The sequence below is a fragment of the Panthera pardus genome, unplaced genomic scaffold (assembly GCF_024362965.1).
Source record: "Panthera pardus isolate Hobbes unplaced genomic scaffold, ASM2436296v1 HiC_scaffold_6, whole genome shotgun sequence".
In the NCBI taxonomy this organism is placed as follows: domain Eukaryota; kingdom Metazoa; phylum Chordata; class Mammalia; order Carnivora; family Felidae; genus Panthera; species Panthera pardus.
Window position 1 is genome coordinate 122,101,819 of NW_026526991.1, and position 14,431 is coordinate 122,116,249.

Consider the following 14,431-nt stretch of genomic DNA (forward strand, 5'->3'; position numbering starts at 1 on the left):
CACCTCAGGCCAGGAACTCCTCCCCATTTCCAAAACCTGTCACACCCTCACTGTCGCTTTGCACAATGACTCAATGGTTTTGCACCGGGTTTACCTGGGTCTGAAGTACCCTTTCACCTACTCCACCTTCAAGAGTCCTCTCTAATATCAGCTTCACCATGAGGCCTCTTTTCTGTAAGCCAGAATTCATCGCTGCCTCCTGAGGGCCATTATAGCCTTGTGTTCTTAGGTCTTGTGGACGCTTCACAAATTCTCTGCCATCACGTTGTGTACCTGTCTGAATTTCCCTGCCTAGCCTGGAAACAGGCTTTGGACCTGTCTATAACCAGCTCCTCGGGCAGTGCTTAGCACACAGTGGGCATCAAAGACCGACGACTGAATGCGTGAGCGAGAGAATGTCGAATATTAGTTTTCCAAAACTATATGTGTTTTTCGATGAAGCGCAGTAAAAAACCAGCGCATTGGTTCATGTCAGGAAGTAAAGAGGCACTTTTGAAGACATTGAAACATCAAAGCCTAGAGCAATCAGAATTATGGTCACTCTGTTAAAGTTATAACGGGTTTTGATCGGCCCTGTTTAACATGAGGGCATTGACAGAGCAAAACCACAGTCCTATAGCTCTCAGAAACAGAAATGTGTGGCTTGGGTAATACACAGATAGAACAACTGGCATTTTTATCAATGTACTTACTCACCAAAAGACCCTTCAAGGGTGCTGGGCCCCTCCTCAGTTCTAGAGAATGACATTAGTCAGTCATGGTAAGTTCCACTATTCTTTCCGGTGGTTGGTTCATGAAAAGTCAGGCCACAGAGTTCTGGCCAATGAGGCGTGAGAGAAGCGTCTTGGGAGCCTCATGGAAAAAATTTTCTCATTCTTTTTCTCTGTTTTTCATAGAGAATGCTTCACAAATTTGGATGCCATCCTCCCTCAGGGTCCATGCTAATCTTCTCCGCATCGTTCCGGTTTTAGCATATGCATTGCGGAAGCAAGCACTAGTTTTTCTCACTCTTAACAAGGGTCCATGAAAGGGGCTTCTTTCTAATATTCTTAGATATGTGTCAAGCTGTGATGCCTGGAGCTATGATAGCCCTATTGTGACCAGGAGGTGACAAGCCTGAGGAGAATAGCCAACGTAGTGAAAATGGCAGAAGAGAAAGGTAGAAAGATCAGGATCCCTGGTGCCAATGTTAAGCCACTGAATTAAGTCACCCTACAAGGGCCCTATCTCTAGACTTCTTTTTTTTTTTTTGCTGCTTTTTTAATTTTTTATTTTATTTTTTTTTAAGTTTATTTATTTTTCACAGAGACAGAGTGCAAGCACGAGCTGGGGAGGTGCAGAGAGAGAGAGGGAGACACAGAATCGGAAGCAGGCTCCGAGCTGTCAGCACAGAGCCTGATGCGGGGCTCGAACTCACGAACCGTGAGATCATGACCTGGACCGAAGTCGGACGCTTAACCGACTGAGCCACCCAGGCGCCCCTACTCCTTTTTTTATATAAGACAACAGATGAAGTTCCTATCCTTATGTGTTTTATCCTCAACAACCTGCAGCTGAATGCATCCTGAGAGAAACAGCTGATGACCAGATTAAAAGACGAGCTTTTCTAGCATAACAGGTTACCCTGACCTCATACTTTACTGTGAGGCCACTGTTAAAATATGTTGTACATCTGCTACCGACTTTTAAAAATGAAAATGCCCAGACAAATAAGCAATCATAGCAAGTGCAGACTTCTTTATACAAGATAGGTTTATTTTTTTTAAATGAGCTCACTTGAATATTTGATTCCGTTTCTATTACCTCTCCAAAATGCCCACCAGCGTTTACAGCTTCCAGATTCCAGACTCCACCTACTCCCGTGACTGATGAAAGAGGATTTCTTAGCACTCTTGCTTTGTGCAGAACATGAGCTGAAGACATTTCCACGTCAACTTTCCTCTTGAAATATGTTCCAGGAAGAATGTGGCAAGTTTCTTGGGTTATTCTCATTTGCATAGACTTCAGACCAACTTCAGAAGAGTGCATTTAATAATCCAAACTTACTTATGACTGCAAGAATAACGGCAATGAGAATAATGACTCGGATTTTAGTGACCATGTACTGAAATCTTATAACGTGCGGGGGATTCCAGGACGGTAGTATAATGTAATGATTGAGAACAAGGGCTTTGGTCTCAAGCAGATGTGGTTTGTGGCCTTGAAAGGTATTTGGGCATTTTCTGGGCAAAATAGGAGTACATGTTCCTATTTTCATTCCAAGAGTCAACGTCAGAGTCCTCAGGAAGGCGAGCACCCGGGGGGCTCCTTTCCTTTCGCTTTGAGTTTCTACATGGAGGAACGTCTATCAGCGGAAAGCTTCTTGCCCCACACCCTATTTCTCTCTAGGTGAGTGATTTGCCTGAACTTGAGATAAAAAGTAGGTCATGGTTGACTCAGCCTCTTCCATCCTTCTTTTGGTTGGCGATCTGCCCCCCAAATTTAATGGGGCCCGTGGCAGACCGGCAGGACCTGTCACGGTGGATCAGCCTGTATGATTCAGCCTAGATTTTGTTAGTAATCAAGCTGACATCTTTATCTCCGCATATCTGACTTCTGGGTGGCTCTTGAAAGACGATCTGAACTCCTAGAAGCAGGGAGCTGCTATACCAGAGGCTCTGTGAAACACCATTTTGCCCTGCTGCTTTGTCCCACACTGCATGGCGGACGGAGGGGCATAAATCTTAACCGTGTACAAAATCCCTTGTTCCAGTCTCGTTCAGCCAAAAGCTCTCATACGTACTGACACCTAGAAGCCCTGCTTTTCTGTTCACTAGGCGAGCTCAGAAAAAGGAATGGCCACCGTCTCTGGCAACCTCTTCAAATGCCTACCAGGTAGGGAGCTTCTCACGCCTGTTCGAAATGCAGTGACATTGACCTGTGGAAGCCAGGCTGAGTTCTCCAAAGTCCTCATGGCACCAAGTGCAGCTGGTTCTGCCAGGTTTCCTAAAACAGGCGTAGGGTTGTTCCATGGAACCCTCCACAAGTGGCGACATCAGAGCACTGACCTCCGTAACTGTAACAGCAGGGACATTCCCAAGTGGGCAAAAAGGGGAAAATACATAAAAGGACGATTAATGAACGCATATGAAACATGCTAGTCATATCCGCAAACACTAGGGGCAGACATTTATCTGCTCTGCAGGTTAAGAACTAGAATCGGGGCAAGTTAGGTTATTGTTAATGTGAGCCCAGTTTGATTCATGGGGTGGTGAGGAGAGAGGAAAAATGGATCGTAGTAAAAATTGTCATGCTGAAGTTTTGGTGTCCTAATTCTGTGTATGCATTCGATTTGGGAACCTTATTATGAGTTTTTGTGCTTAGATTTGAACAACATGTTGATTTTCTTCCTATTACTGTAGTGTACTTCAAATGATAGCCCTAGAGCATCAGGGACTGTGCCTCTGGCCTGCGGCTGAGTCTTGTAGAAGGAATTGTTTGGATCCTGGGCCTTGAGGATGGTTCTGACCCAGTTCCTGGGGCTCAGGCCGCCATGCTTTTTGTACGGGAAGCCAGGTCTCCCAAGCATGCCTGTCATCACAGCCACCAAGACGGGTGCCATTATACCTGCCATCATGCGCCACCATCAGCAGGAGGGAGGGCGGTTATGAGCGAAGGTCCAAGAGACTTCCAACCTGGAGGAGGGAGACAAGCTTGAACCAGCATATCCAGCAACACGGTAGGTGTATGGGGGTACAAGCAGGAGGTCAGGTACGGTAAAGACGTGTCTCAGAAAAAAGAATGGGTCTATGGTCCCGGAATAACTGATACATGTACATCCGTTCACGTGTATGTATTTGGATGATAAATTGTAGGGCAACCCTAGTCTGGGAAAGGGTGATTTATTCCCCCTGAAACCTGGAAAAAAAACCCATCAGTGGCATCTTAGGGGTGAAGCTTATTAGTGTACAAGTAACTATTTGTGAGTTACCTGCAGTCTGGGCCTGTGGCTTGCCTTCTGCACCAGACATTGATGTGTGTGTGTGTGTGCGTGTGTGTGTGTGAGTGTGTGTGAGAGAGATGGAGAGACAGCATGAAAATTTAATGAATATGCAAATTGAATAAGGCCATCAATTAGCTCAATTGCTAAAATAACTAAAACTGTTACATAACTAAAGTAATTTTCTTTTTAAAAAAAAACATTCTGAATGGCAATAGGCTTTGTCAGGAGGTTTCAGGTACACTAACAGGAAAAAAAAAAAAGTGATTTTCCAAATAACCTTGAAAGACAATTGGTCTTTAAAAAAAGCCCTTGGGTCCTCAGTGTCCTCATTCACTACAGGATAATGACATGGGGATTCATTTGTTGAAAACCTCCAAGAAGCTTCTGGGAAAAAGATGCACTGTAAGCGCAAAGTCGTGGTGCTCTGACCCCAATACGGAAGGAACCCTGAGGGAGGAAGGAAGTGCAAGACTTATTTGTAGATTGCAGGTGGGTTGGGAGATGAGGCTTACAAGAGCAGAAAGCGGCCATGTTGGTAGCTTTCTGTGAGCTGATCTCTAATAATGAAAAACCCACACATTTGAGGGTTTTAAGTTCGTCATCGTGACAATGAGTTGATTCAGGCTCAGAGACAAGGAGATTGGTAACAAGGACGCTGTCCCCTTACCTGAAGCATCTACTGAGAGACTCTGACCTTCTTGCATAGGACAGGCCTTGGGCCCACGTGTGCAGGTGGACCGTTCATTTTGTGTGGTTTTAGCAGCGCCCGAAGACCGCTAAGTCTTTCAAGGAGTTCTTTCATGAGAGAAGAATTTCACACTATACAGGAGCAGGCGATTGAACCGAAACACAATTAGCTAGTCGATGAGCCAGCATTCTAATTCAGAGGATCGCAAATGATTGTAAAATGGGCACACCCAATTTTAAAGTGAATAGGTTTTAATTAGTTCAAAGCAGGAGAATGCAAAGGTACTGAAAAAAATCTAAGAAAGAGGAGCTTGACAAAAGGAAGTAGAAGTTTTACTTTACAATTTTGCTTAGAACTAGCTCTGTTTGTCGTTTTTCCAAAGTATTGCCTCCAACTATTCCGGAAAAGATAATGTGGCAAATGAAGACAGTCGTTCGTAACACTGTGTTTTATTGAGCGAAAGTGTTTTTAACTAAAGTATTAATGGCTTACTAAAGCATTGTGTCTTAAACTTTAAGGGGGGAGCTGGGTAGAAGTGCCTTGCGTGAACTGCTATAGATGATGTTTCTTTATTTGCTCTAAGGGGCTTCGGCTGCACTCAGCTTATATTACTACCAACTCACAAGGATACTGACAATTTCTTTTTCTTTTTTCTTAAAGTTTATTTATTTATTTTAAGAGAGACTGTGCATGAGTAGGGGAGGGGCAGAGAGAGAGGGAGAGAGAGAGAATCCCAGGCAGGCTCCATGCTGTCAGCACAGAGCCTAACTTGGGGCTCCGTCCCACGAATTGTGAGATCGTGACCTGAGCTGAAATCAAGAGTCAGTTGCTCAACCAACTGAACCACCCAGGCGCTCCTCTATTTCTTTGGAGTGTATAACTCTTTTTGACAAAGAGAGATATGTGACTCTGAATTCTGTATGAAAGAGCAGCATAGATTTAGGGAAATAATAGAAAATTTAAAAAATTAAAATCCAAATTTTGTTGAAAAGATGTCTAGCTTTATTAAGATGTGCGTTTTCTTTTTTAGAAAGAAACTATAACTAATAAAATATAAATGGATTTTTCTCAAGGGAAGGAGTTGCAAATTCTAAAAATCTTATTTCTGCAGTTAATTTCTTACCTCAAATTATTATTACACACTTGGCCATGGAGGCTTTGCATTCCCATCAATGAGGATTTACTTTCCTTTGAGAATAGCTGACACACTTCACTGCCCCAGTAACCTTCCCACGACATTCTCCTACACAAAATATTGTAGATAAAAAGAGCTTCAACTGAATGAAGCCCATCTGTAGCTCATTCACAACTAAAAATGGGGAGATTAACATGTTCCTTATTCATGAAACAAGGGAAAAGGCAAAACCAGAAACTTGTGTGTTCACTATAAGGTCCCTTTTCTTATTTTCAATTCCATTTCTTTAAAAAAATTTTTTTTTTTTTAGCATTTATTCATTTTTGAGAGACAGAGAGAAACAGAACATGAGTGGGGGAGGAGCAGAGAGAGAGGGAGACACAGAATCCAAAGCAGGCTTCCAGGCTCAGAGCCGTCAGCACAGAGCCCGACGCGGGGCTCGAACTCAAGAGCTGTGAGATCGTGACCTGAGCCAAAGTCAGACGCTCAACCGACTGAGCCACCCAGGTGCCCCCTCAATTCCATTTGTATAGGTAGAACACGTATAATTTCCTTACATATAGCTTTTAAAACAATCCACTATAAATATAAGTTAGCATATTTTTCTCTGTTTGTACTGGTAAGCCTGGAGAAAGACAGTAAAGATGACTTCTAGCTTTTGTATCTGAACAGAGTTTGCAAGACAATATAGGGAATACGCTTGACGTGCACCCAGAAATTTTTTCCCTGGCTTGCTAGCCCAGGCGGGGATGCCCACAGTTGGGGCAGAGCCTGGCTCACTGCTCACCAAACTCATTTCTTTTTCTTGGGAAAATAGGAATGTGCACAAGCCAATAAATGGTGGTTGCAACCCCCATGGGGTTATTTAAACTACTTGTAATTAAATAAAATTTAAAAATCAATTCTTTAGTTGTACTAGCCAGATTTCCAGTGCTCCAGAGCCACGCATGGCGGGTGTCCACCATTTTGAACGGTGCGGAAGCAGAATATTTGTATCATTGCGGAAACTACTGGGCAATACTGAACTAGATCCCATTTCAGTCTCCTTTCTAGTTATTGAGCTCTAGTCAATGAAATGTGAGAAGTGATGTGTACCTGACCTTCAAAACTCCTAATCGATTTATGCACTGTCTTTCCCCTCTATGGCAAATTCGGTGTCATGTATAGCAAACAGAAGAGCCACAATTATTAAGAGCCTTATTGAGTGACAAAGGTCAATAAGCCCTCACAGATGACCTTGGCTCAGTGTTCAGCAAACATTAGATTAAGGGAATGGTCTTTCACCTCTTATTTCAGATGGCCTCTAAGCAGGTGTCATGTTGAGAGAAACACGGGGTTGGGGGGACAAAGAAAAACAATCAGGAATATTACCTCCAGGAAGAAATTTGCGAATGTTTCTACTCAAAAATAGATGAAAAAGTCTAGTACATTTTTAGAAAACTGTATTGTCAAGAAATGAGCAGTCTGAGCTAAAAACTGAGTTTCACACACCCTTGAAATTTCCGACTTGCACCCGCAGAAAGTTATGTGTCCCCTGTTGGGGTCTTGTCCCAAATCCTAATTTCAGCTGTGACACTGGTGGATAAAGGACCAGGGGGACCCTCCCAGAGGGCAGGCCAGAGCCACAGGAAGCATCAGATGAGTGAGTTCCTTTCCGAAAATAAGAACAAGAGTCTAATCAAGAAACTTCCCCCACTGCGACCACAGGGCCATCTCACACTGCCTGGCTGACAGGATTCCATCTTTGCGACAGGCCAGCCACTGCTGTGCATCTCTCACGTTTTCCCTTTACAAACGGGACTGCCCTTCGCTGGTGTCCTAGCCTAGAGGCACTATTGAATGTTGAATGTTGCACGCGTGCTGGGGAGGAGGGGGATGCAGAGGCAGATAGTTTGCTTTCTAGGTCATAGGTCACCAGATAACAGAGAGTCACTTCCAGAGCCGATTGAAAGGACAAAGAGTTGCCTGGAAATCCTGGACTTTAAGCTGGACTGAGTAATTGCATGGGATTTGTATAGTCTCCCTGCAAAATTCCGGCTTCCTTTAGTCCGATGTCCTCATTTTTATCAGTGGGGAAAATAGAGCACGTGGAGGATGGATGTAAGACCACACGTCAGACTCAAAAACAGAGTCGAGGTTGCTAAATGAAGAGTCCAGTACCCTTTCTGCAATTCTCTGTGTGGCCTTGTTCTAACCTCACCAGCAAAAGTGTCCGGTGTATCTGTATGGTATTGGCACTAAAGAAAGTAACTTACAGACCGATGTGGTATTTTCCAAAAGCATTCATTCAAAAAAATAAAACATCTCCACCTTAAGAGAAATTAATTACAAGTTGATATTTTAAGCATACGGAGAATATTTCATGTCAGTACAAATTACAATCCTTGATCATTTTAAAACCACATGGAAGTGATTTAAGGAAGGTTTAATATCTGATTCTATAGTGTCAGGACCAATTCCTCCATTGGTCCTCTTCCAAGAAATACTTCCTATCATTTAGCTAAATCATCTTAATATTTGTGTTCTATATTTTTTCCCTTCTCTGACAACTTTCTTTGTACACAGTTAGGGTCTGTAGTTAGAGATACTGTTGGTAAACTCATCGGACTCTACTGCTCTTCTGTTCTGAGATACAGAAGATAAGAAATGACTCTATCAATTGACATTTTAGACAAAGATTCATAGAGTGAGAAGTCAGTTAGGAGTCATTTAGTCCATTCCACTCACTCTACAGATAAAGAAATTAGACAGTCACCAATAGAGCCTGCTACATAACCAGGGATCAATAAATGTTTGCTGAAAAATATGAATAAAGCTGCTTTTCACTCCACATCACCTAACCTATTAATAAAAATGTCGCAGGAATGGGACTCCCAAACTGACACTCTTCCTGATGTCATGTCCATCCATGTGATGTATTTGATCCATTAACTATAACAACTATTTTAACATATTTTTACTAGAGAAAGCTAGTCCGTTACTGCTGCTCGCCATGTCTCATTTTGAATAATCCCTCTCACAATATTGTTCTGGCCCCTAGAATGTATAATTGCAATTCTCTTCTTTCACCGGAGTCTCCTCTGTCTGTTTTGTTGTACTTAGGGGCCAATGGCAGTGTGGCTTCCTCAAGTGGAAAATCAGAATTGGATTTGTTACTCTCCTTCACCAAGTTCTGCATATTCTGTCATTCTTTCATTTTTGTCAGTGTTTTCATCTCTCCTTACCCACCATGGATAACCTGAACCCAGGCCAGAAAAGTCAGGCCCTGTGGACCGTGAGAACTTGCCCTGAGAAATAGGTTCTTGTTTATTTACTGGTGGATGGATTCTTCTTGGTATATAGCTCCTAGTTTATATTAGTAACTCGTGTCACGATAATACTCTATGATAATTTTTGTATGTTATCCCTTGAAATGCATTGTCCTAATTAATAATGCATTCTGAAGTTTCTCCCTGTGGAAAAAGATGAATCTTCCTTGTGTTTGGTCATTTCTCATGTGCATTTCTAACTAGCTCCTACTTCATATTGCCTTTCTTTATTAGGACTTGTATTATTCTCTCTCATCCAAATTAAATTCAGTTTATTTTATTCTCTGTGTTCTAGATCATCAGAGCCATATAAATCATGGAATTCTAAAGCACTTACAGAGTTTAGAATATTAACTGCTCTACTACCAGGGATTCCTTTTATGATTTCCCTATCTCCTGGGGGTTCCAGATTTTGAAAGATTTTTGTCTAAAAACAATCCATTTGTTTTAGCAATCTTTAAACTCTTTTCCATCTTTTACTACCAATGACATATATATCGCTGCTCAGAACTTCTCATCAGCACAAGACAACCAGTGTTCCTGCACCAAGGTGATAAAATTCTTGCCAATGGGGGGGGGGGGTGGGGAGAGGAAACCAACCAAACAATAAAACTTAGTGTTTCCATAACCCCCCACAGTGTTATCTTGAGTGAGTGCAGGTTTTCCATTAGGCTGTTTGAAATGTTGAAAATAGCTCACAGGATACTTCTTTAGATAACCCTTCAAAATCAGGAAACCGTAGGCTGCGATTTACAGGCTTCATCCAATCCTTTCGTTTCTCGAGTAAGCAAACGGAGACCAAAGTCGAACTTCCAGTAAGGGATGGGCCATATCCCAGTTTTCTTTTGATTCAAAATTCCTGTGGTTTCCGGTATGGTACCCTTCCTATCTTCGAGGAGGTATTGAATAAGGCCCCACCATATTTGTATGCCTGCCATCAAGTCCCTGAAAGTCAATATTGATGTATGGAAATTCTGCAAACCCTAGGGTACCAGATATCAGGGTAACTGTGGCTTACAAGGGTACCAAGTCAGAATACTCTTAGGTAGGCAGTCTCAAAGCACCAGATGACTTTTAGACTCTTTAGAAATATCCTGAAAAAGAATGATTAAGTCGAACTCTGTTAACTTACACTGATTTGAACATTTTCTGCATCTGACCCAGTTCCATCTAATACAACACAATATTCTGAAATGGGATATCATCGGCCTCAGAGGGCCTTTGCCTTGGGCGTCTATCCACTTGTTTGAATAAATACTTATAAAGGGGTCCGTCGCCATCTTGACATACTCATTTAATCCTCTGGACAACCTCATGAGGCAAGTACAATTATTATTTCTACTTTCATATGGGGAAACCGAGTCCTAGAGTAGTTAAGAGCATTGCTGGAAATCACGCAACTGCCTAGTGGCAGAGTTTGTAACGAGCCCAGGCAGTCTGGCCAGATTTCATACTCTCTAGCAGCATACCACAGTGCCTGGCTTCTGGCCGACTAAGTACTCCGTGGTTAGGGGCCGAGGCAAAAATGGGAGACCTCAGCACTGGCTTCGTCTTTGAGTTTAGGCCTTGAGGATTACAGAGGTCACGCCTGGGCAATGACACTGGTACTTGCTGCTTGGGGCCAATGCAATGTAAATGTTATTAGGAGGGCAATTCTGGGATCCTCTACAAGGATCTGAAACCATTGGGGGCACATCGGTACGGTGCATATTTGATAATTATTGTGTTGTTTTACTGATATCAGGGATCTTGATGGGTTTGGGGAGTTGTTCATACATTAGCCGTGGGCAAAGAGCTCGGCTCCCCACCCTTTCTCCTCCAGCAAGGTGTAATTACTATCCACTCATCTTAATTCTTGCCTGTCAATCACTATACATGGGAGGAAGTTTTAAAGTGTTGATCCATCATTTTTCCTATTCATCATGACAAATTGTGAAGAACATATGGCACTATTTTGCCTCCTTTGACAATAAATAACGGAAAAGTAACATTAGCATCCAAATCACTCCAGCACCAGAGTATGCAATCATCAAACTACAAAACACAGAATTCATCTTCCATGATGCAGCAGGACTGCTACGCTTTTGGTAAAATTATCCGTGATTAAAAAGAGGAGAGTTCAAACTGGAATAACCTGCCAAGGGTGGAAGTGTTGACCTCACTTTGGACTTTACTATTTGCAGAGAATTTTTATTTGCATTTGCTTTCCCCGGGCGCCTGCACGGTAGAGGGAAGCCAAATGTATTACTGATGCTTCGGCAGGGAAAGGAATGTATTCCTCTAAGGGTGTTCCTTTAAGTCAGAGTTTGTTACCTCCCTCTCCAGCAGCCTCCGGGGGCTGTAGATACATTTGCTCAGACACCATTCCAGCTGCCCAATCTTTAATAACACAACTGGTGGACAATTATTTCACTTACCCCCCCCCCACCCCCCACTACTGTGTGACATTGATTCCTGTGGCTTTCGGGCTCAAATGCACCAAATTGGAGGAGATTACGGCAGGGTGTAATGTGGTCACAAGGAAGTACATTGTTCGTTCTGTAAAGTGTATGGGGGATGATGGCTTCCTTTTGTTGGGATGTCTGTTTAGCTGCAGAACTAGTCAGGGTAAAGGAGAGGCTAGTTACCTTGGGCCTGTGTTTCAAGGAAGAAGAAGAAGAAGGAATAATTGAAAAACATTATGTGCAAATGTTCTCTTCTTTCTCTGCTGGTAGGTCTTTCAGGATCTGTTTGTAAATATCAGTCACCTTCTGAAATATTATATAAGTGATTTCTTACAGCTGTCTGTTAATTTATTTAAATACCAAAGGCAGTGCACTTTAAATTTAATAACAGTTGGGGGGCCCATAAGCAAAACATTCTCCATTTTTCTTCTGTTTAAGACCATCATAATTCCATCCGGAGTTCAGTCAATTTAGAGGATAAATTATACCCCTGTAAATTCCAGAAGGGCTCAACGAACCCGTTTGGTCATTATCATCCTGCAACATCTACCAAGCAGCACACGTTTCCCCACTGGGAAAAATGTCCCAACGATATGAAATGAGCGACTAGTAACTACCTGAGTAAGATTCTTCACTTTAGCAGTTTGAAGATTTTTGTATAATTAATGAATAATAATTATTATAATCAAGTTTTGTTTCTTTGAATAATAGCTTACCAAATTAATTAGTAAAAATTTACTCCAGCCTGCAAGCTGTAGAAAATTGTGTACAAATTATGCAAGTCTCTGAACATTTTCATCCATTTTATCATATACACAATTACTTAAAATTGCCTTAATCTTTGTTCTTTATTATCTTGGGAGTTATTTAACTCCCAAAGCTATTTCCCTGGTTAGAAAATGCAAGTCCTGCTCATTAAAAGGCAAAATAATTGTATTTTTCTTTGATAGTATAATTTCGTTTTGATGAATGAACACTTCAGTCATTATCTGGGCCAAGGTTAGTGCGAGAAAAAATACCACAGGAAATTATTCTTTCTGGAACCCTGCTTACCAAGACTCACCGGCAGCTTCCTCTGCTGTGTCTAATGTGTCACTTTGAATTTTAATGGCAAGTAGGAAATGGAGAGAAAAAAGGAAAATTGCCAGATTCTGTAACGATGATAACAACAGTGGGGTCTGGACTTCTAGTTCTCGTGGCTTAACTAGGGGAATGACTTTATAATCCACTTTGCCAAATCATGGGCTGGAAAAAAATTTAGATGGTTGTGGATATCGCTGTGCGGTCAAGAAACAACGGGGAGAATGATTTCAAATTCCGTGTGTATCAAAATCACTAAGGGAGTGGTTTGAGTTGGGATATTTTGGGTTCATTTTAAAAGACCCATCCCATAATAACTTGAGCCATAAGGAACACTGTGGTGTCTCACAGTCTGCAAGGCACAGTGGGCCTTCAGCATCTGGAATGGGAAGATCTCTGGGCATTTCTCTGGTCCTCTGCAATCTATTTCCTCTCTCCGTTTACATGCATTCTCTACTTCTTAGATCCCACGACCCCCTTACCCTCATTCTGCAGAGTTTCCTAGATCATCCCCAATTTTTTCCATGAGTACGTGGTGGGGTTCTGCTGATCTGGACGAAGAACTGTTCTTAAGGATCCGATGCTAGGGTCACTCAGAAAATTTGCGTTGGGAAAAACAAAGGAAGCACACCATCCGATTTGATGAGGGCTAATTTACTGATTCAGAGCTCTCTGGTACAAAGCATGGTGATGTACACAGAGGAAAGCACTGTTTGCTGTTTGTGTTAGGCTAAGAGCCACAATCTTCTGATAGGAGATGAGTACACAAAGTTGTGATTCACTAATCTTGGCAGTGCAATTACCATGTTTTTTTTTTTGTCATGCTGCTTCGTTGAGCGTAAGGAAGAATTTAAGAGAAGTGCTCTGGTCGAAGAGCATTTCCTCTGGCAATAGGCGTAAAAGTCAAAGTTACCCTTGGCCATTGGTATTGCTCCCGATTTTTATAGCAACAGATGTTCAAAGTAGGCATACTAGGTGTCTATAAATCATGAAGCAGAGAAGTGCATTTTGTTAGCATAATTTAAACAGGTCCTACCGTCATTTTTACCGTTGTGCAAAATTTAGTAATCGGTAGGGTGACCATGCATCTAAACTTCTCTGGGACAGTTCCAGTTTATGCTTATTGTCCTGTTATAATAATTAGTAGCTCCTCAACCAGCTGGAATGATGAATTGCACGACTGTGGGAGTTACCAGAGGAAGCTCCAACTGTAACTCACCAGCACACTTGTCCTAACTTTTAATTACAGTCCATTCATCTCTCCTAGACTGTGCCTCTCACACATGAGAATCTGTAGAGACTTTAATTAGACAAGTCCTTTTCCAATAAAAGAAATTAAAAATGACTCTAATTAATTGAAGGAAGGGACGTATTTCTCTGGCATAAATAATCTTTACCATTGGCGTCCCGAAAATAGAAAATCGCTGGTCTCGACCAGACTTGAAAAAGGGGTCTCCAACTTGGTTTTTAACCCTGCAGACATTCCTTAATAGGTGGACCCCCAGAACTGTTGAGGTCAATTGTATTCTTCTGGCTAATAATGTTAAGGTACACATCAAGAAACAAGGAAAGAAAGACCGTATGATGTATTATCAGCGGGCAGGGAGTAAACTCTCTCTCTTTAGAGTTCAAAGTAAAGGGTGAAGAGCCATTTTCAGCAATCTTTTGAACCATTTGTCTGGGAGGGATGATATAAGAAGGTTCTTTGAAGTTTGCTTTCAACCTTATAATTGTATGTCACATACTTTCAATGTGGATCAATGTTGAAAAACTTTCTCTGACAGTGACTGATGG

The 14,431-nt window shown here is 42.0% G+C and overlaps 1 non-coding gene across 1 annotated transcript; it reads right to left on the reverse strand.

Moving 5' to 3' along the window:
* Positions 1–888: 888 nt before the first annotated feature.
* LOC128775163 (U6 spliceosomal RNA) lies at positions 889–993 on the reverse strand. Its single transcript, XR_008419812.1, has one exon. It is a non-coding gene; the product is annotated as a U6 spliceosomal RNA (small nuclear RNA).
* Positions 994–14,431: the final 13,438 nt, after the last annotated feature.